Genomic DNA, 20,440 nt, shown 5'->3' with positions numbered 1-20,440 from the left:
AATATATCAATGAGGTGGTTATGATTAGGATCAGTATCCTCGTCTAAAGTAGTTGAGTAGAGCGTTTTCTGAACTGAGAAAGGATTATGAAAGTGAAAAACTCAGGATTCTCTTGAACACCATATGGCAAACTGTTCCTTAAAGCATTTTCAAGAGGGTGCTGTGGCTTAGCTGGTTAAAGCGCCTGTCTAGTAAACAGAAGATCCTGAGTTCAAATCTCAGCATTGCCTTGCTTTCCTCATTCTTAAATAAAAAACTATTTTCATTAATTCGTCCTGCGATTCAATTAAATTAGAAAAGTCTGATTTATTTTTCGGTTTAACAGATCATCTTAAACCTAATAAAAACTGAAAGTGTTTTCAATATTATAGTAACAATACTGTGCTTGCAAAAATCAGAAAGGTATTTCAATGAGCAAGAGACAGATGAAATATAACCCTAGATTTGAGCAATATTGATGAATATATGTAAAACACTTATTTATGAACTATTCAAAATATGGGATTGAGTTTAAAATGTGTTCTTTTGTAATACAACATAGCTATTCTTGTTTACAGATTAGGAATCCTTGCTTGTTTAACATTAGAATACATATTAAGACACTTTAACACAGGCACAGAATTTGATCACCAATACTAAATTAATGATCCCTTCTGTATCACTAAAATAGCTGCTGTGGCTAAGTGGTTAAAGCGCCTGTCTCATAAACAGGAAATCCTGAGTTCAAATCTCAGCAGCACCTTATTATTGGTCCTTATTTGAAAAAATTATTTTCAGCACACAAATGTTTAATACATTTTAAAAAGAAAAGTGTTGTTCTGTGAACATTAGAATGGGGCATCTTAAATTGAATAACAAAAAAAAGTGGTATTGTGAAGATTTTCAAAGTAATGCTTTGAATGAAAAAGGGAAAAAGAGTGACAAAGAGCAAAATAGAGATAAAAAATCATTCTAGAGTTGAATTCAAGTAATGCATTCTTAAAGAAGGCATAATTAAAACATTTATGAACAGGATAAGCATTATATCAATGAGGTGTTTATGAATAGGATCAGTATCCTCGTCTAAACTATTTGCGTAGTGCGTTTTCTGAACTGAGAAATGATTATGAAAGTGAAAAACTCAGGTTTCTCTTGAACACGATATGGCAAACTGTTCCTTAAAGCATTTTCAAGAGGGTGCTGTTGCTTAGCTGGTTAAAGCGCCTGTCTAGTAAACAGGAGATCCTGAGTTCAAATCTCAGCAGTGCCTTGCTTTCCTCATTCTTAAATAAAAAATTATTTTCATTAAGTCGTCCTGCGATTCAATTAAATTAGAAAAGTCTGATTTATCTTTCGGTTGAACAGATCATCTTAAACCTAATAAAAACTGAAAGTGTTTTCAATATTATAGTAACAATACTGTGATTGCAAAATCAAAAAGGTATTTCAATGAGCAAGAGGCAGATGAAATATGACCCTAGATTTGAGCAATATTGATGAATATATGTAAAACACTTATTTATAAACTATTCAAAATATGGGATTGAGTTTAAAATGTGTTCTTTTTTAATACAACATAGCTATTCTTGCTTACAGATTAGGAATCCTTGCTTGTTTAACATTAGAATACATATTAAGACACTTTAACACAGGCACAGAAGTTGATCACCAATACTAAATTAATGATCCCTTCTGTATCACTAAAGTAGGTGCTGTGGCTAAGCGCCTGTCTCGTAAACAGGAAATCCTGAGTTCAAATCTCAGCAGCACTTTATTATTGGTCCTTACATGTAAAAATAATTTTCATCACGCAAATGTTTAATACATTTTAAAAAGAAAAGTGTTGTTCTGTGAACATTAGAATGGGTCATCTTAAATAGAAAAACTAAAAAACGTGGTATTGTGAAGATTTTCAAAGTAATGCTTTGAATGAAAAAGGGAAAAAAGAGTGACAAAGAGCAAAATAGAGATGAAAAATCATTCTAGAGTTGAAATCAAGTAATGCATTCTTAAAGAAGGCATAATTAAAACATTTATGAACGGGATAAGCAATATATCAATGAGGTGTTTATGAATAGGATCAGTATCCTCGTCTAAACTATTTGAGTAGTGCATTTTCTGAACTGAGAAATGATTATGAAAGTGAAAAACTCAGGTTTCTCTTGAACACCATATGGCAAACTGTTCCTTAAAGCATTTTCAGGAGGGTGCTGTGGCTTAGCTGGTTAAAGCGCCTGTCTAGTAAACAGGAGATCCTGAGTTCAAATCTCAGCAGTACCTTTCTTTCCTCATTCTTAAATAAAAAACTATTTTCATTAAGTCGTCCTGCGATTCAATTTAATTAGAAAAGTTCGATTTATCTTTTGGTTGAACAGATCATCTTAAACCTAATAAAAACTGAAAGTGTTTTCAATATTATAGTAACAATACTGTGATTGCAAAAATCAAAAAGGTATTTCAATGAGCAAGAGGCAGATGAAATATAACCCTAGATTTGAGCAATATTGATGAATATATGTAAAACACTTATTTATGAAGTATTCAAAATATGGGATTGAGTTTTAAATGTGTTATTTTGTAATACAACATAGCTATTCTTGTTTACAGATTAGGAATCCTTGCTTGTTTAACATTAGAATACATATTAAGACACTTTAACACAAGCACAGAATTTGATCACCAATACTAAATTAACGATCCCTTCTGTATCACTAAAATAGGTGCTGTGACTAAGTGGTTAAAGCGCCTTTCTCGTAAACAGGAAATCCTGAGTTCAAATCTCAGCAGCACCTTATTATTGGTCCTTACATGTAAAAATAATTTTCATCACGCAAATGTTTAATACATTTTAAAAAGAAAAGTGTTGTTCTGTGAACATTAGAATGGGTCATCTTAAATTGAAAAACAAAAAAACGTGGTATTGTGAAGATTTTCAAAGTAATGCTTTGAATGAAAAAGGGAAAAAAGAGTGACAAAGAGCAAAATAGAGATGAAAAATCATTCTAGAGTTGAAATCAAGTAATGCATTCTTAAAGAAGGCATAATTAAAACATTTATGAACAGGATAAGCAATATATCAATGAGGTGTTTAATAATAGGATCAGTATCCTCGTCTAAAGTAGTTGAGTAGAGCGTTTTCTGAACTGAGAAAGGATTTTGAAAGTGAAAAACTCAGGTTTCTCTTGAACACGATATGGCAAACTGTTCCTTAAAGCATTTTCAGGAGGGTGCTGTGGCTTAGCTGGTTAAAGCGCCTGTCTAGTAAACAGAAGATCCTGAGTTCAAATCTCAGCATTGCCTTGCTTTCCTCATTCTTAAATAAAAAATTATTTTCATTAAGTCGTCCTGCGATTCAATTAAATTAGAAAAGTCTGATTTATCTTTCGGTTGAACAGATCATCTTAAACCTAATAAAAACTGAAAGTGTTTTCAATATTATAGTAACAATACTGTGATTGCAAAATCAAAAAGGTATTTCAATGAGCAACAGGCAGATGAAATATGACCCTAGATTTGAGCAATATTGATGAATATATGTAAAACACTTATTTATAAACTATTCAAAATATGGGATTGAGTTTAAAATGTGTTCTTTTTTAATACAACATAGCTATTCTTGTTTACAGATTAGGAATCCTTGCTTGTTTAACATTAGAATACATATTAAGACACTTTAATACAGGCACAGAAGTTGATCACCAATACTAAATTAATGATCCCTTCTGTATCACTAATGTAGGTGCTGTGGCTAAGTGGTTAAAGCGCCTGTCTCGTAAACAGGAATTCCTGAGTTCAAATGTCAGCAGCACCTTATTATTGGTCCTCACATGTAAAAATAATTTTCATCACGCAAATGTTTAATACATTTTAAAAAGAAAAGTGTTGTTCTGTGAACATTAGAATGGGTCATCTTAAATTGAAAAACAAAAAAAGTGGTATTGTGAAGATTTTCAAAGTAATGCTTTGAATGAAAAAGGGAAAAAAGAGTGACAAAGAGCAAAATAGAGATAAAAAATCATTCTAGAGTTGAATTCAAGTAATTCATTCTTAAAGAAGGCATGATTAAAACATTAATGAACAAGATAAGCAATATATCAATGAGGTGTTTATGAATAGGATCAGTATCCTCGTCTAAAGTAGTTGAGTAGAGCGTTTTCCGAACTGAGAAATGATTATGAAAGTGAAAAACTCAGGTTTCTCTTGAACACCATATGGCAAACTGTTCCTTAAAGCATTTTCAAGAGGGTGTTGTGGCTTAGCTGGTTAAAGCGCCTGTCTAGTAAACAGGAGATCCTGAGATCAAATCTCAGCAGTGCCTTGCTTTCCTCATTCTTAAATAAAAAAATATTTTCATTAAGTCGTCCTGCGATTCAATTAAATTAGAAAAGTCTGATTTATCTTTCGGTTGAACAGATCATCTTAAACCTAATAATAACTGAAAGTGTTTTCAATATTATAGTAACAATACTGTGATTGCAAAAATCAAAAAGGTATTTCAATGAGCAAGAGGCAGATGAAATATAACCCTAGATTTGAGCAATATTGATGAATATATGTAAAACACTTATTTATGAACTATTCAAAATATGGGATTGAGTTTAAAATGTGTTCTTTTGTAATACAACATAGCTATTCTTGTTTACAGATTAGGAATCCTTGCTTGTTTAACATTAGAATACATATTAAGACACTTTAACACAGGCGCAGAATTTGATTACCAATACTAAATTAATGATCCCTTCTGTATCACTTAAATAGGTGCTGTGGCTAAGTGGTTAAAGTGCCTGTCTCGTAAAGAGGAAATCCTGAGTTCAAATCTCAGCAGCACCTTTTTATTGGTCCTTACATGTAAAAATAATTTTCATCACGCAAATGTTTAATACATTTTAAAAAGAAAAGTGTTGTTCTGTGAACATTAGAATGGGTCATCTTAAATTGAAAAACTAACAAACGTGGTATTGTGAAGATTTTCAAAGTAATGCTTTGAATGAAAAAGGGAAAAAAGAGTGACAAAGAGCAAAATAGAGATAAAAAATCATTCTAGAGTTGAAATCAAGTAATGCATTCTTAAAGAATGCATAATTAAAACATTTATGAACAGGATAAGCAATATATCAATGAGGTGTTTATGAATAGGATCAGTATCCTCGTCTAAACTATTTGAGTAGTGCGTTTTCTGAACTGAGAAATGATTATGAAAGTGAAAAACTCAGGTTTCTCTTGAACACCATATGGCAAACTGTTCCTTAAAGCATTTTCAAGAGGGTGCTGTGGCTTAGCTGGTTAAAGCGCCTGTTTAGTAAACAGGAGATCCTGAATTCAAATCTCAGCAGTGCCTTGCTTTCCTCATTCTTATATAAAAAACTATTTTCATTAAGTCGTCCTGCGATTCAATTCAATTAGAAAAGTCTGATTTATCTTTCGGTTGAACAGATCATCTTAAACCTAATAAAAACTGAAAGTGTTTTCAATATTATAGTAACAATACTGTGATTGCAAAATCAAAAAGGTATTTCAATGAGCAAGAGGCAGATAAAATATAACCCTAGATTTGAGCAATATTGATGAATATATGTAAAACTCTTATTTATGAACTATTCAAAATATGGGATTGAGTTTAAAATGTGTTCTTTTGTAATACAACATAGCTATTCTTGTTTACAGATTAGGAATCCTTGCTTGTTTAACATTAGAATACATATTAAGACACTTTAACACAGGCACAGTATTTGATCACAAATACTAAATTAATGATCCCTTCTGCATAACTAAACTAGGTGCTGTGGCAAAGTGGTTAAAGTGCCTGTCTCGTAAACAGGAAATCCTGAGTTCAAATCTCAGCCCCACCTTATTATTGGTCCTTACATGTAAAAATAATTTTCATCACGCAAATGTTTAATACATTTTAAAAAGAAAAGTGTTGTTCTGTGAACATTAGAATGGGTCATCTTAAATTGAAAAACAAAAAAACGTGGTATTGTGAAGATTTTCAAAGTAATGCTTTGAATGAAAAAGGGAAAAAAAGTGACAAAGAGCAAAATAGAGATAAAAAATCATTCTAGAGTTGAATTCAAGTAATGCATTCTTAAAGAAGGCATAATTAAAACATTTATGAACAGGATAAGCAATATATCAATGAGGTGTTTATGAATAGGATCAGTATCCTCGTCTAAACTATTTGAGTAGTGCGTTTTCTGAACTGAGAAATGATTATGAAAGTGAAAAACTCAGGATTCTCTTGAACACCATATGGCAAACTGTTCCTTAAAGCATTTTCAAGAGGGTGCTGTGGCTTAGCTGGTTAAAGCGCCTGTCTAGTAAACAGGAGATCCTGAGTTCAAATCTCAGCAGTACCTTTCTTTCCTCATTCTTAAATAAAAAACTATTTTCATTAAGTCGTCCTGCGATTCAATTCAATTAGAAAAGTTCGATTTATCTTTTGGTTGAACAGATCATCTTAAACCTAATAAAAACTGAAAGTGTTTTCAATATTATAGTAACAATACTGTGATTGCAAAAATCAAAAAGGTATTTCAATGAGCAAGAGGCAGATGAAATATAACCCTAGATTTGAGCAATATTGATGAATATATGTAAAACACTTATTTATGAAGTATTCAAAATATGGGATTGAGTTTTAAATGTGTTATTTTGTAATACAACATAGCTATTCTTGTTTACAGATTAGGAATCCTTGCTTGTTTAACATTAGAATACATATTAAGACACTTTAACACAGGCACAGAATTTGATCACCAATACTAAATTAACGATCCCTTCTGTATCACTAAAATAGGTGCTGTGACTAAGTGGTTAAAGCGCCTTTCTCGTAAACAGGAAATCCTGAGTTCAAATCTCAGCAGCACCTTATTATTGGTCCTTACATGTAAAAATAATTTTCATCACACAAATGTTTAATACATTTTAAAAAGAAAAGTGTTGTTCTGTGAACATTAGAATGGGTCATCTTAAATTGAAAAACAAAAAAACGTGGTATTGTGAAGATTTTCAAAGTAATGCTTTGAATGAAAAAGGGAAAAAAGAGTGACAAAGAGCAAAATAGAGATAAAAAATCATTCTAGAGTTGAATTCAAGTAATGCATTCTTAAAGAAGGCATAATTAAAACATTTATGAACAGGATAAGCAATATATCAATGAGGTGTTTATGAATAGGATCAGTATCCTCGTCTAAACTATTTGAGTAGTGCGTTTTCTGAACTGAGATATGATTATGAAAGTGAAAAACTCAGGTTTCTCTTGAACACCATATGGCAAACTGTTCCTTAAAGCATTTACAAGAGGGTGCTGTGGCTTAGCTGGTTAAAGCGCCTGTCTAGTAAACAGGAGATCCTGAGTTCAAATCTCAGCAGTGCCTTGCTTTCCTCATTCTTAAATAAAAATTTATTTTCATTAAGTCGTCCTGTGATTCAATTCAATTAGAAAAGTCTGATTTATCTTTCGGTTGAACAGATCATCTTAAACCTAATAAAAACTGAAAGTGTTTTCAATATTATAGTAACAATACTGTGATTGCAAAAATCAAAAAGGTATTTCAATGAGCAAGAGGCAGATGAAATATAACCCTAGATTTGAGCAATATTGATGAATATATGTAAAACACTTATTTATGAACTAATCAAAATATGGGATTGAGTTTCTTTTGTAATACAACATAGCTATTCTTGTTTACAGATTAGGGATCCTTGCTTGTTTAACATTAGAATACTTATTAAGACAATTTAACACAGGCACAGAATTTGATCACCAATACTAAATTAATGATCCCTTCTGTATCGCTAAAATAGGTGCTGTGGCTAAGTGGTTAAAGCGCCTGTCTTGTAAACAGGAAATCCTGAGTTCAAATCTCAGCAGCACCTTAATATTGCTCCTTACATGTAAAAATAATTTTAATCACGCAAATGTTTAATACATTTTAAAAAGAAAAGTGTTGTTCTGTGAACATTAGAATGGGTCATCTTAAATTGAAAAACAAAAAAACGTGGTATTGTGAAGATTTTCAAAGTAATGCTTTGAATGAAAAAGGGAAAAAAGAGTGACAAAGAGCAAAATAGAGATAAAAAATCATTCTAGAGTTGAATTCAAGTAATGCATTCTTAAAGAAGGCATGATTAAAACATTTATGAACAAGATAAGCAATATATCAATGAGGTGTGTATGAATAGGATCAGTATCCTCGTCTAAACTATTTGAGTAGTGCGTTTTCTGAACTGAGAAATGATTATGAAAGTGAAAAACTCAGGTTCTCTTGAACACCATATGGCAAACTGTTCCTTAAAGCATTTTCAAGAGGGTGCTGTGGCTTAGCTGGTTAAAGCGCCTGTCTAGTAAACAGGAGATCCTGAGTTCAAATCTCAGCAGTGCCTTGCTTTCCTCATTCTTAAATAAAACACTATATTCATTAATTAGTCCTGCGATTCAATTAAATTAGAAAAGTCTGATTTATCTTTCGGTTGAACAGATCATCTTAAACCTAATAAAAACTGAAAGTGTTTTCAATATTATAGTAACAATACTGTGATTGCAAAATCAAAAAGGTATTTCAATGAGCAAGAGGCAGATAAAATATAACCCTAGATTTGAGCAATATTGATGAATATATGTAAAACTCTTATTTATGAACTATTCAAAATATGGGATTGAGTTTAAAATGTGTTCTTTTGTAATACAACATAGCTATTCTTGTTTACAGATTAGGAATCCTTGCTTGTTTAACATTAGAATACATATTAAGACACTTTAACACAGGCACAGTATTTGATCACAAATACTAAATTAATGATCCCTTCTGCATAACTAAACTAGGTGCTGTGGCAAAGTGGTTAAAGTGCCTGTCTCGTAAACAGGAAATCCTGAGTTCAAATCTCAGCCGCACCTTATTATTGCTCCTTACATGTAAAAATAATTTTCATCACGCAAATGTTTAATACATTTTAAAAAGAAAAGAGTTGTTCTGTGAACATTAGAATGGGTCATCTTAAATTGAAAAACTAAAAAACGTGGTATTGTGAAGATTTTCAAAGTAATGCTTTGAATGGAAAATGGAAAAAAGAGTGACAAAGAGCAAAATAGAGATAAAAAATCATTCTAGAGTTGAAATCAAGTAATGCATTCTTAAAGAAGGCATAATTAAAACATTTATGGACAAGATAAGCAATATATCAATGAGGTGTTTATCAATAGGATCAGTATCCTCGTCTAAAGTAGTTGAGTAGAGCGTTTTCTGAACTGAGAAATGATTATGAAAGTGAAAAACTCAGGATTCTCTTGAACACCATATGGCAAACTGTTCCTTAAAGCATTTTCAAGAGGGTGCTGTGGCTTAGCTGGTTAAAGCGCCTGTCTAGTAAACAGGAGATCCTGAGTTCAAATCTCAGCAGTGCCTTGCTTTTCTCATTCTTATATAAAAAACTATTTTCATTAAGTCGTCCTGCGATTCAATTCAATTAGAAAAGTCTGATTTATCTTTCGGTTGAACAGATCATCTTAAACCTAATAAAAACTGAAAGTGTTTTCAATATTATAGTAACAATACTGTGATTGCAAAATCAAAAAGGTATTTCAATGAGCAAGAGGCAGATAAAATATAACCCTAGATTTGAGCAATATTGATGAATATATGTAAAACTCTAATTTATGAACTATTCAAAATATGGGATTGAGTTTAAAATGTGTTCTTTTGTAATACAACATAGCTATTCTTGTTTACAGATTAGGAATCCTTGCTTGTTTAACATTAGAATACATATTAAGACACTTTAACACAGGCACAGTATTTGATCACCAATACTAAATTAATGATCACTTCTGCATAACTAAACTAGGTGCTGTGGCAAAGTGGTTAAAGTGCCTGTCTCGCAAACAGGAAATCCTGAGTTCATATCTCAGCCGCACCTTATTATTGGTCCTTACATGTAAAAATAATTTTCATCACGCAAATGTTTAATACATTTTAAAAAGAAAAGTGTTGTTCTGTGAACATTAGAATGGGTCATCTTAAATTGAAAAACAAAAAAACGTGGTATTGTGAAGATTTTCAAAGTAATGCTTTGAATGAAAAAGGGAAAAAAGAGTGACAAAGAGCAAAATAGAGATAAAAAATCATTCTAGAGTTGAATTCAAGTAATGCATTCTTAAAGAAGGCATGATTAAAACATTTATGAACAAGATAAGCAATATATCAATGAGGTGTGTATGAATAGGATCAGTATCCTCGTCTAAAGTAGTTGAGTAGAGCGTTTTCTGAACTGAGAAATGATTATGAAAGTGAAAAACTCAGGATTCTCTTGAACACCATATGGCAAACTGTTCCTTAAAGCATTTTCAAGAGGGTGCTGGGGCTTAGCTGGTTAAAGCGCCTATCAAGTAAACAGGAGATCCTGAGTTCAAATCTCAGCATTGCCTTGCTTTCCTCATTCTTAAATAAAAAACTATTTTCATTAATTCGTCCTGCGATTCAATTAAATTAGAAAAGTCTGATTTATTTTTCGGTTGAACAGATCATCTTAAACCTAATAAAAACTGAAAGTGTTTTCAATATTATAGTAACAATACTGTGATTGCAAAAATCAAAAAGGTATTTCAATGAGCAAGAGGCAGATGAAATATAACCCTAGATTTGAGCAATATTGATGAATATATGTAAAACACTTATTTATGAACTATTCAAAATATGGGATTGAGTTTAAAATGTGTTCTTTTTTAATACAACATAGCTATTCTTGTTTACAGATTAGGAATCCTTGCTTGTTTAACATTAGAATACTTATTAAGACAATTTAACACAGGCACAGAATTTGATCACCAATACTAAATTAATGATCCCTTCTGTATCACTAAAATAGGTGCTGTGGCTAAGTGGTTAAAGCGCCTGTCTCGTAACCAGGAAATCCTGAGTTCAAATCTCAGCAGCACCTTATTATTGCTCCTTACATGTAAAAATAATTTTCATCACGCAAATGTTTAATACATTTTAAAAAGAAAAGTGTTGTTCTGTGAACATTAGAATGGGTCATCTTAAATTGAAAAACAAAAAAACATGCTATTGTGAAGATTTTCAAAGTAATGCTTTGAATGAAAAAGGGAAAAAAGAGTGACAAAGAGCAAAATAGAGATACAAAATCATTCTAGAGTTGAATTCAAGTAATGCATTCTTAAAGAAGGCATAAATAAAACATTTATGAACAGGATAAGCAATATATCAATGAGGTGTTTATGAATAGGATCAGTATCCTCGTCTAAACTATTTGAGTAGTGCGTTTTCTGAACTGAGAAATGATTATAAAAGTGAAAAACTCAGGTTTCTCTTGAACACCATATGGCAAACTGTTCCTTAAAGCATTTTCAAGAGGGTGCTGTGGCTTAGCTGGTTAAAGCGCCTGTGTAGTAAACAGGAGATCCTGAGTTCAAATCGCAGCAGTGGCTTGCTTTTCTCATTCTTATATAAAAAACTATTTTCATTAAGTCGTCCTGCGATTCAATTCAATTAGAAAAGTCTGATTTATCTTTCGGTTGAACAGATCATCTTAAACCTAATAAAAACTGAAAGTGTTTTCAATATTATAGTAACAATACTGTGATTGCAAAATCAAAAAGGTATTTCAATGAGCAAGAGGCAAATGAAATATAACCCTAGATTTGAGCAATATTGATGAATATATGTAAAACACTTATTTATGAACTATTCAAAATATGGGATTGAGTTTAAAATGTGTTATTTTGTAATACAACATAGCTATTCTTGTTTACAGATTAGGAATCCTTGCTTGTTTAACATTAGAATACATATTAAGACACTTTAACACATTCACAGAATTTGATCACCAATACTAAATTAATGATCCCTTCTATATCCCTAAAGTAGGTTCTGTGGCTAAGTGGTTAAAGCGCCTGTCTCGTATACACGAAATCCTGAGTTCAAATCTCAGCAGCTCCTTATTATTGGTCCTTACATGTAAAAATAATTTTCATCACGCAAATGTTTAATACATTTTAAAAAGAAAAGTGTTGTTCTGTGAACATTAGAATGTGTCATCTTAAATTGAAAAACAAAAAAACGTGGTATTGTGAAGATTTTCAAAGTAATGCTTTGAATGAAAATGGGAAAAAAGAGTGACAAAGAGCAAAATAGAGATGAAAAATCCTTCTAGAGTTGAAATCAAGTAATGCATTCTTAAAGAAGGCATAATTAAAACATTTATGAACAGGATAAGCAATATATCAATGAGGTGTTTATCAATAGGATCAGTATATTCGTCTAAAGTAGTTGAGTAGAGCGTTTTCTGAACTGAGAAATGATTATGAAAGTGAAAAACTCAGGATTCTCTTGAACACCATATGGCAAACTGTTCCTTAAAGCATTTTCAAGAGGGTGCTGTGGCTTAGCTGGTTAAAGCGCCTGTCTAGTAAACAGGAGATCCTGAGTTCAAATCTCAGCAGTGCCTTGCTTTCCTCATTCTTAAATAAAACACTATATTCATTAATTAGTCCTGCGATTCAATTAAATTAGAAAAGTCTGATTTATCTTTCGGTTGAACAGATCATCTTAAACCTAATAAAAACTGAAAGTGTTTTCAATATTATAGTAACAATACTGTGATTGCAAAATCAAAAAGGTATTTCAATGAGCAAGAGGCAGATAAAATATAACCCTAGATTTGAGCAATATTGATGAATATATGTAAAACTCTTATTTATGAACTATTCAAAATATGGGATTGAGTTTAAAATGTGTTCTTTTGTAATACAACATAGCTATTCTTGTTTACAGATTAGGAATCCTTGCTTGTTTAACATTAGAATACATATTAAGACACTTTAACACAGGCACAGTATTTGATCACAAATACTAAATTAATGATCCCTTCTGCATAACTAAACTAGGTGCTGTGGCAAAGTGGTTAAAGTGCCTGTCTCGTAAACAGGAAATCCTGAGTTCAAATCTCAGCCGCACCTTATTATTGGTCCTTACATGTAAAAATAATTTTCATCACGCAAATGTTTAATACATTTTAAAAAGAAAAGAGTTGTTCTGTGAACATTAGAATGGGTCATCTTAAATTGAAAAACTAAAAAACGTGGTATTGTGAAGATTTTCAAAGTAATGCTTTGAATGGAAAATGGAAAAAAGAGTGACAAAGAGCAAAATAGAGATAAAAAATCATTCTAGAGTTGAAATCAAGTAATGCATTCTTAAAGAAGGCATAATTAAAACATTTATGGACAAGATAAGCAATATATCAATGAGGTGTTTATCAATAGGATCAGTATCCTCGTCTAAAGTAGTTGAGTAGAGCGTTTTCTGAACTGAGAAATGATTATGAAAGTGAAAAACTCAGGATTCTCTTGAACACCATATGGCAAACTGTTCCTTAAAGCATTTTCAAGAGGGTGCTGTGGCTTAGCTGGTTAAAGCGCCTGTCTAGTAAACAGGAGATCCTGAGTTCAAATCTCAGCAGTGCCTTGCTTTTCTCATTCTTATATAAAAAACTATTTTCATTAAGTCGTCCTGCGATTCAATTCAATTAGAAAAGTCTGATTTATCTTTCGGTTGAACAGATCATCTTAAACCTAATAAAAACTGAAAGTGTTTTCAATATTATAGTAACAATACTGTGATTGCAAAATCAAAAAGGTATTTCAATGAGCAAGAGGCAGATAAAATATAACCCTAGATTTGAGCAATATTGATGAATATATGTAAAACTCTAATTTATGAACTATTCAAAATATGGGATTGAGTTTAAAATGTGTTCTTTTGTAATACAACATAGCTATTCTTGTTTACAGATTAGGAATCCTTGCTTGTTTAACATTAGAATACATATTAAGACACTTTAACACAGGCACAGTATTTGATCACCAATACTAAATTAATGATCACTTCTGCATAACTAAACTAGGTGCTGTGGCAAAGTGGTTAAAGTGCCTGTCTCGCAAACAGGAAATCCTGAGTTCATATCTCAGCCGCACCTTATTATTGGTCCTTACATGTAAAAATAATTTTCATCACGCAAATGTTTAATACATTTTAAAAAGAAAAGTGTTGTTCTGTGAACATTAGAATGGGTCATCTTAAATTGAAAAACAAAAAAACGTGGTATTGTGAAGATTTTCAAAGTAATGCTTTGAATGAAAAAGGGAAAAAAGAGTGACAAAGAGCAAAATAGAGATAAAAAATCATTCTAGAGTTGAATTCAAGTAATGCATTCTTAAAGAAGGCATGATTAAAACATTTATGAACAAGATAAGCAATATATCAATGAGGTGTGTATGAATAGGATCAGTATCCTCGTCTAAAGTAGTTGAGTAGAGTGTTTTCTGAACTGAGAAATGATTATGAAAGTGAAAAACTCAGGATTCTCTTGAACACCATATGGCAAACTGTTCCTTAAAGCATTTTCAAGAGGGTGCTGTGGCTTAGCTGGTTAAAGCGCCTATCAAGTAAACAGGAGATCCTGAGTTCAAATCTCAGCATTGCCTTGCTTTCCTCATTCTTAAATAAAAAACTATTTTCATTAATTCGTCCTGCGATTCAATTAAATTAGAAAAGTCTGATTTATTTTTCGGTTGAACAGATCATCTTAAACCTAATAAAAACTGAAAGTGTTTTCAATATTATAGTAACAATACTGTGATTGCAAAAATCAAAAAGGTATTTCAATGAGCAAGAGGCAGATGAAATATAACCCTAGATTTGAGCAATATTGATGAATATATGTAAAACACTTATTTATGAACTATTCAAAATATGGGATTGAGTTTAAAATGTGTTCTTTTTTAATACAACATAGCTATTCTTGTTTACAGATTAGGAATCCTTGCTTGTTTAACATTAGAATACTTATTAAGACAATTTAACACAGGCACAGAATTTGATCACCAATACTAAATTAATGATCCCTTCTGTATCACTAAAATAGGTGCTGTGGCTAAGTGGTTAAAGCGCCTGTCTCGTAACCAGGAAATCCTGAGTTCAAATCTCAGCAGCACCTTATTATTGCTCCTTACATGTAAAAATAATTTTCATCACGCAAATGTTTAATACATTTTAAAAAGAAAAGTGTTGTTCTGTGAACATTAGAATGGGTCATCTTAAATTGAAAAACAAAAAAACATGCTATTGTGAAGATTTTCAAAGTAATGCTTTGAATGAAAAAGGGAAAAAAGAGTGACAAAGAGCAAAATAGAGATACAAAATCATTCTAGAGTTGAATTCAAGTAATGCATTCTTAAATAAGGCATAAATAAAACATTTATGAACAGGATAAGCAATATATCAATGAGGTGTTTATGAATAGGATCAGTATCCTCGTCTAAACTATTTGAGTAGTGCGTTTTCTGAACTGAGAAATGATTATAAAAGTGAAAAACTCAGGTTTCTCTTGAACACCATATGGCAAACTGTTCCTTAAAGCATTTTCAAGAGGGTGCTGTGGCTTAGCTGGTTAAAGCGCCTGTGTAGTAAACAGGAGAACCTGAGTTCAAATCGCAGCAGTGGCTTGCTTTTCTCATTCTTATATAAAAAACTATTTTCATTAAGTCGTCCTGCGATTCAATTCAATTAGAAAAGTCTGATTTATCTTTCGGTTGAACAGATCATCTTAAACCTAATAAAAACTGAAAGTGTTTTCAATATTATAGTAACAATACTGTGATTGCAAAATCAAAAAGGTATTTCAATGAGCAAGAGGCAAATGAAATATAACCCTAGATTTGAGCAATATTGATGAATATATGTAAAACACTTATTTATGAACTATTCAAAATATGGGATTGAGTTTAAAATGTGTTATTTTGTAATACAACATAGCTATTCTTGTTTACAGATTAGGAATCCTTGCTTGTTTAACATTAGAATACATATTAAGACACTTTAACACATTCACAGAATTTGATCACCAATACTAAATTAATGATCCCTTCTATATCCCTAAAGTAGGTGCTGTGGCTAAGTGGTTAAAGCGCCTGTCTCGTATACACGAAATCCTGAGTTCAAATCTCAGCAGCTCCTTATTATTGGTCCTTACATGTAAAAATAATTTTCATCACGCAAATGTTTAATACATTTTAAAAAGAAAAGTGTTGTTCTGTGAACATTAGAATGTGTCATCTTAAATTGAAAAACAAAAAAACGTGGTATTGTGAAGATTTTCAAAGTAATGCTTTGAATGAAAATGGGAAAAAAGAGTGACAAAGAGCAAAATAGAGATGAAAAATCCTTCTAGAGTTGAAATCAAGTAATGCATTCTTAAAGAAGGCATAATTAAAACATTTATGAACAGGATAAGCAATATATCAATGAGGTGTTTATCAATAGGATCAGTATATTCGTCTAAAGTAGTTGAGAAGAGCGTTTTCTGAACTGAGAAATAATTATGAAAGTGAAAAACTCAGGATTCTCTTGAACACCATATGGCAAACTGTTCCTTAAAGCATTTTCAAGAGGGTGCTGTGGCTTAGCTGGTTAAAGCGCCTGTCTAGTAAACAGAAGATCCTGAGTTCAAATCTCAGCAGTGCCTTGCATTCGTCATTCTTAAATAAAAAACTATTTTCATTAATTCGTCCTGCGATTCAATTAAATTAGAAAAGTCTGATTTATCTTTCGATTGAACAGATCATCTTAAACCTAATAAAAACTGAAAGTGTTTTCAATATTATAGTAACAATACTGTGAATGCAAAATCAAAAAGGTATTTCAATGAGCAAGAGGCAGATGAAATATAACCCTAGATTTGAGCAATATTGATGAATATATGTAAAACACTTATTTATGAACTATTCAAAATATGGGATTGAGTTTAAAATGTGTTCTTTTTTAATACAACATAGCTATTCTTGTTTACAGATTAGGAATCCTTGCTTGTTTAACATTAGAATACATATTAAGACACTTTAACACAGGCACAGAATTTGATCACCAATACTAAATTAATGATCCCTTCTATATCGCTAAAGTAGGTGCTGTGGCTAAGTGGTTAAAGTGCCTGTCTCGTAAACAGGAAATCCTGAGTTCAAATCTCAGCAGCACCTTATTATTGGTCCTTACATGTAAAAATAATTTTCATCACGCAAATGTTTAATACATTTTAAAAAGAAAAGTGTTGTTCTGTGAACATTAGAATGGGTCATCTTAAATTGAAAAACAAAAAAACATGCTATTGTGAAGATTTTCAAAGTAATGCTTTGAATGAAAAAGGGAAAAAAGAGTGACAAAGAGCAAAATAGAGATAAAAAATCATTCTAGAGTTGAATTCAAGTAATGCATTCTTAAAGAAGGCATAAATAAAACATTTATGAACAGGATAAGCAATATATCAATGAGGTGTTTATGAATAGGATCAGTATCCTCGTCTAAACTATTTGAGTAGTGCGTTTTCTGAACTGAGAAATGATTATGAAAGTGAAAAACTCAGGTTTCTCTTGAACACCATATGGCAAACTGTTCCTTAAAGCATTTTCAAGAGGGTGCTGTGGCTTAGCTGGTTAAAGCGCCTGTCTAGTAAACAGGAGATCCTGAGTTCAAATCTCAGCAGTTCCTTGCTTTCCTCATTCTTATATAAAAAACTATTTTCATTAAGTCGTCCTGCGATTCAATTCAATTAGAAAAGTCTGATTTATCTTTCGGTTGAACAGATCATCTTAAACCTAATAAAAACTGAAAGTGTTTTCAATATTATAGTAACAATACTGTGATTGCAAAATCAAAAAGGTATTTCAATGAGCAAGAGGCAGATGAAATATAACCCTAGATTTGAGCAATATTGATGAATATATGTAAAACACTTATTTATGAACTATTCAAAATATGGGATTGAGTTTAAAATGTGTTATTTTGTAATACAACATAGCTATTCTTGTTTACAGATTAGGAATCCTTGCTTGTTTAACATTAGAATACATATTAAGACACTTTAACACAGGCACAGAATTTGATCACCAATACTAAATTAATGATCCCTTCTATATCCCTAAAGTAGGTGCTGTGGCTAAGTGGTTAAAGCGCCTGTCTCGTAAACACGACATCCTGAGTTCAAATCTCAGCAGCTCCTTATTATTGGTCCTTACATGTAAAAATAATTTTCATCACGCAAATGTTTAATACATTTTAAAAAGAAAAGTGTTGTTCTGTGAACATTAGAATGGGTCATCTTAAATTGAAAAACAAAAAAACGTGGTATTGTGAAGATTTTCAAAGTAATGCTTTGAATGAAAAAGGGAAAAAAGAGTGACAAAGAGCAAAATAGAGATGAAAAATCATTCTAGAGTTGAAATCAAGTAATGCATTCTTAAAGAAGGCATAATTAAAACATTTATGAACAGGATAAGCAATATATCAATGAGGTGTTTAATAATAGGATCAGTATCCTCGTCTAAAGTAGTTGAGTAGAGCGTTTTCTGAACTGAGAAAGGATTATGAAAGTGAAAAACTCAGGATTCTCTTGAACACCATATGGCAAACTGTTCCTTAAAGCATTTTCAAGAGGGTGCTGTGGCTTAGCTGGTTAAAGCGCCTGTCTAGTAAACAGAAGATCCTGAGTTCAAATCTCAGCATTGCCTTGCTTTCCTCATTCTTAAATAAAAAACTATTTTCATTATTTCGTCCTGCGATTCAATTAAATTAGAAAAGTCTGATTTATTTTTCGGTTGAACAGATCATCTTAAACCTAATAAAAACTGAAAGTGTTTTCAATATTATAGTAACAATACTGTGATTGCAAAAATCAGAAAGGTATTTCAATGAGCAAGAGGCAGATGAAATATAACCCTAGATTTGAGCAATATTGATGAATATATGTAAAACACTTATTTATGAACTATTCAAAATATGGGATTGAGTTTAAAATGTGTTCTTTTGTAATACAACATAGCTATTCTTGTTTACAGATTAGGAATCCTTGCTTGTTTAACATTAGAATACATATTAAGACACTTTAACACATTCACAGAATTTGATCACCAATACTAAATTAATGATCCCTTCTATATCCCTAAAGTAGGTGCTGTGGCTAAGTGGTTAAAGCGCCTGTCTCGTAAACACGAAATCCTGAGTTCAAATCTCAGCAGCACCTTATTATTGGTCCTTATATGTAAAAACAATTTTCAGCACACAAATGTTTAATACATTTTAAAAAGAAAAGTGTTGTTCTGTGAACATTAGAATGGGGCATCTTAAATTGAAAAACAAAAAACGTGGTATTGTGAAGATTTTCAAAGTAATGCTTTGAATGAAAAAGGGAAAAAAGAGTGACAAAGAGCAAAATAGAGATAAAAAATCATTCTAGAGTTGAATTCAAGTAATGCATTCTTAAAGAAGGCATAATTAAAACATTTATGAACAGGATAAGCAATATATCAATGAGGTGTTTATGAATAGGATCAGTATCCTCGTCTAAACTATTTGCGTAGTGCGTTTTCTGAACTGAGAAATGATTATGAAAGTGAAAAACTCAGGTTTCTCTTGAACACGATATGGCAAACTGTTCCTTAAAGCATTTTCAGGAGGGTGCTGTGGCTTAGCTGGTTAAAGCGCCTGTCTAGTAAACAGGAGATCCTGAGTTCAAATCTCAGCAGTGCCTTGCTTTCCTCATTCTTAAATACAAAATTATTTTCATTAAGTCGTCCTGCGATTCAATTAAATTAGAAAAGTCTGATTTATCTTTCGGTTGAACAGATCATCTTAAACCTAATAAAAACTGAAAGTGTTTTCAATATTATAGTAACAATACTGTGATTGCAAAATCAAAAAGGTATTTCAATGAGCAAGAGGCAGATAAAATATAACCCTAGATTTGAGCAATATTGATGAATATATGTAAAACTCTTATTTATGAACTATTCAAAATATGGGATTGAGTTTAAAATGTGTTCTTTTGTAATACAACATAGCTATTCTTGTTTACAGATTAGGAATCCTTGCTTGTTTAACATTAGAATACATATTAAGACACTTTAATACAGGCACAGAAGTTGATCACCAATACTAAATTAATGATCCCTTCTGTATCACTAATGTAGGTGCTGTGGCTAAGTGGTTAAAGCGCCTGTCTCGTAAACAGGAAATCCTGAGTTCAAATCTCAGCAGCACTTTATTATTGGTCCTTACATGTAAAAATAATTTTCATCATGCAAATGTTTAATACATTTTAAAAAGAAAAGTGTTGTTCTGTGAACATTAGAATGGGTCATCTTAAATTGAAAAACTAAAAAACGTGGTATTGTGAAGATTTTCAAAGTAATGCTTTGAATGAAAAAGGGAAAAAAGAGTGACAAAGAGCAAAATAGAGATGAAAAATCATTCTAGAGTTGAAATCAAGTAATGCATTCTTAAAGAAGGCATAATTAAAACATTTATGAACAGGATAAGCAATATATCAATGAGGTGTTTATGAATAGGATCAGTATCCTCGTCTAAACTATTTGAGTAGTGCATTTTCTGAACTG

General features: G+C 31.5%; 14 non-coding genes across 14 annotated transcripts; all 14 read left to right on the top strand.

Moving 5' to 3' along the window:
* Positions 1 to 2,185: 2,185 nt before the first annotated feature.
* TRNAT-AGU (transfer RNA threonine (anticodon AGU)) lies at positions 2,186 to 2,259 on the top strand. Its single transcript has one exon. It is a non-coding gene; the product is annotated as a tRNA-Thr (tRNA).
* Positions 2,260 to 6,261: 4,002 nt separating this feature from the next.
* Positions 6,262 to 6,335, top strand: TRNAT-AGU (transfer RNA threonine (anticodon AGU)). Its single transcript has one exon. It is a non-coding gene; the product is annotated as a tRNA-Thr (tRNA).
* Positions 6,336 to 7,281: 946 nt separating this feature from the next.
* On the top strand, positions 7,282 to 7,355 carry TRNAT-AGU (transfer RNA threonine (anticodon AGU)). Its single transcript has one exon. It is a non-coding gene; the product is annotated as a tRNA-Thr (tRNA).
* A 935-nt stretch (positions 7,356 to 8,290) lies between these two features.
* TRNAT-AGU (transfer RNA threonine (anticodon AGU)) lies at positions 8,291 to 8,364 on the top strand. Its single transcript has one exon. It is a non-coding gene; the product is annotated as a tRNA-Thr (tRNA).
* Positions 8,365 to 9,309: 945 nt separating this feature from the next.
* On the top strand, positions 9,310 to 9,383 carry TRNAT-AGU (transfer RNA threonine (anticodon AGU)). The gene has a single exon. It is a non-coding gene; the product is annotated as a tRNA-Thr (tRNA).
* A 1,458-nt stretch (positions 9,384 to 10,841) lies between these two features.
* Positions 10,842 to 10,914, top strand: TRNAT-CGU (transfer RNA threonine (anticodon CGU)). Its single transcript has one exon. It is a non-coding gene; the product is annotated as a tRNA-Thr (tRNA).
* A 1,453-nt stretch (positions 10,915 to 12,367) lies between these two features.
* TRNAT-AGU (transfer RNA threonine (anticodon AGU)) lies at positions 12,368 to 12,441 on the top strand. Its single transcript has one exon. It is a non-coding gene; the product is annotated as a tRNA-Thr (tRNA).
* Positions 12,442 to 13,386: 945 nt separating this feature from the next.
* TRNAT-AGU (transfer RNA threonine (anticodon AGU)) lies at positions 13,387 to 13,460 on the top strand. Its single transcript has one exon. It is a non-coding gene; the product is annotated as a tRNA-Thr (tRNA).
* A 1,458-nt stretch (positions 13,461 to 14,918) lies between these two features.
* Positions 14,919 to 14,991, top strand: TRNAT-CGU (transfer RNA threonine (anticodon CGU)). The gene has a single exon. It is a non-coding gene; the product is annotated as a tRNA-Thr (tRNA).
* Positions 14,992 to 16,956: 1,965 nt separating this feature from the next.
* Positions 16,957 to 17,029, top strand: TRNAT-CGU (transfer RNA threonine (anticodon CGU)). The gene has a single exon. It is a non-coding gene; the product is annotated as a tRNA-Thr (tRNA).
* Positions 17,030 to 17,463: 434 nt separating this feature from the next.
* On the top strand, positions 17,464 to 17,537 carry TRNAT-AGU (transfer RNA threonine (anticodon AGU)). The gene has a single exon. It is a non-coding gene; the product is annotated as a tRNA-Thr (tRNA).
* Positions 17,538 to 18,995: 1,458 nt separating this feature from the next.
* On the top strand, positions 18,996 to 19,068 carry TRNAT-CGU (transfer RNA threonine (anticodon CGU)). The gene has a single exon. It is a non-coding gene; the product is annotated as a tRNA-Thr (tRNA).
* A 433-nt stretch (positions 19,069 to 19,501) lies between these two features.
* TRNAT-AGU (transfer RNA threonine (anticodon AGU)) lies at positions 19,502 to 19,575 on the top strand. Its single transcript has one exon. It is a non-coding gene; the product is annotated as a tRNA-Thr (tRNA).
* Positions 19,576 to 20,013: 438 nt separating this feature from the next.
* Positions 20,014 to 20,086, top strand: TRNAT-CGU (transfer RNA threonine (anticodon CGU)). The gene has a single exon. It is a non-coding gene; the product is annotated as a tRNA-Thr (tRNA).
* Positions 20,087 to 20,440: the final 354 nt, after the last annotated feature.

This window comes from Triturus cristatus, chromosome 8 (genome assembly GCF_964204655.1).
Source record: "Triturus cristatus chromosome 8, aTriCri1.1, whole genome shotgun sequence".
NCBI classification, from domain to species: Eukaryota; Metazoa; Chordata; class Amphibia; order Caudata; family Salamandridae; genus Triturus; species Triturus cristatus.
Note: the sequence above shows the minus strand (reverse complement) of the source record. Positions and strands in the feature narration are given on the sequence as shown.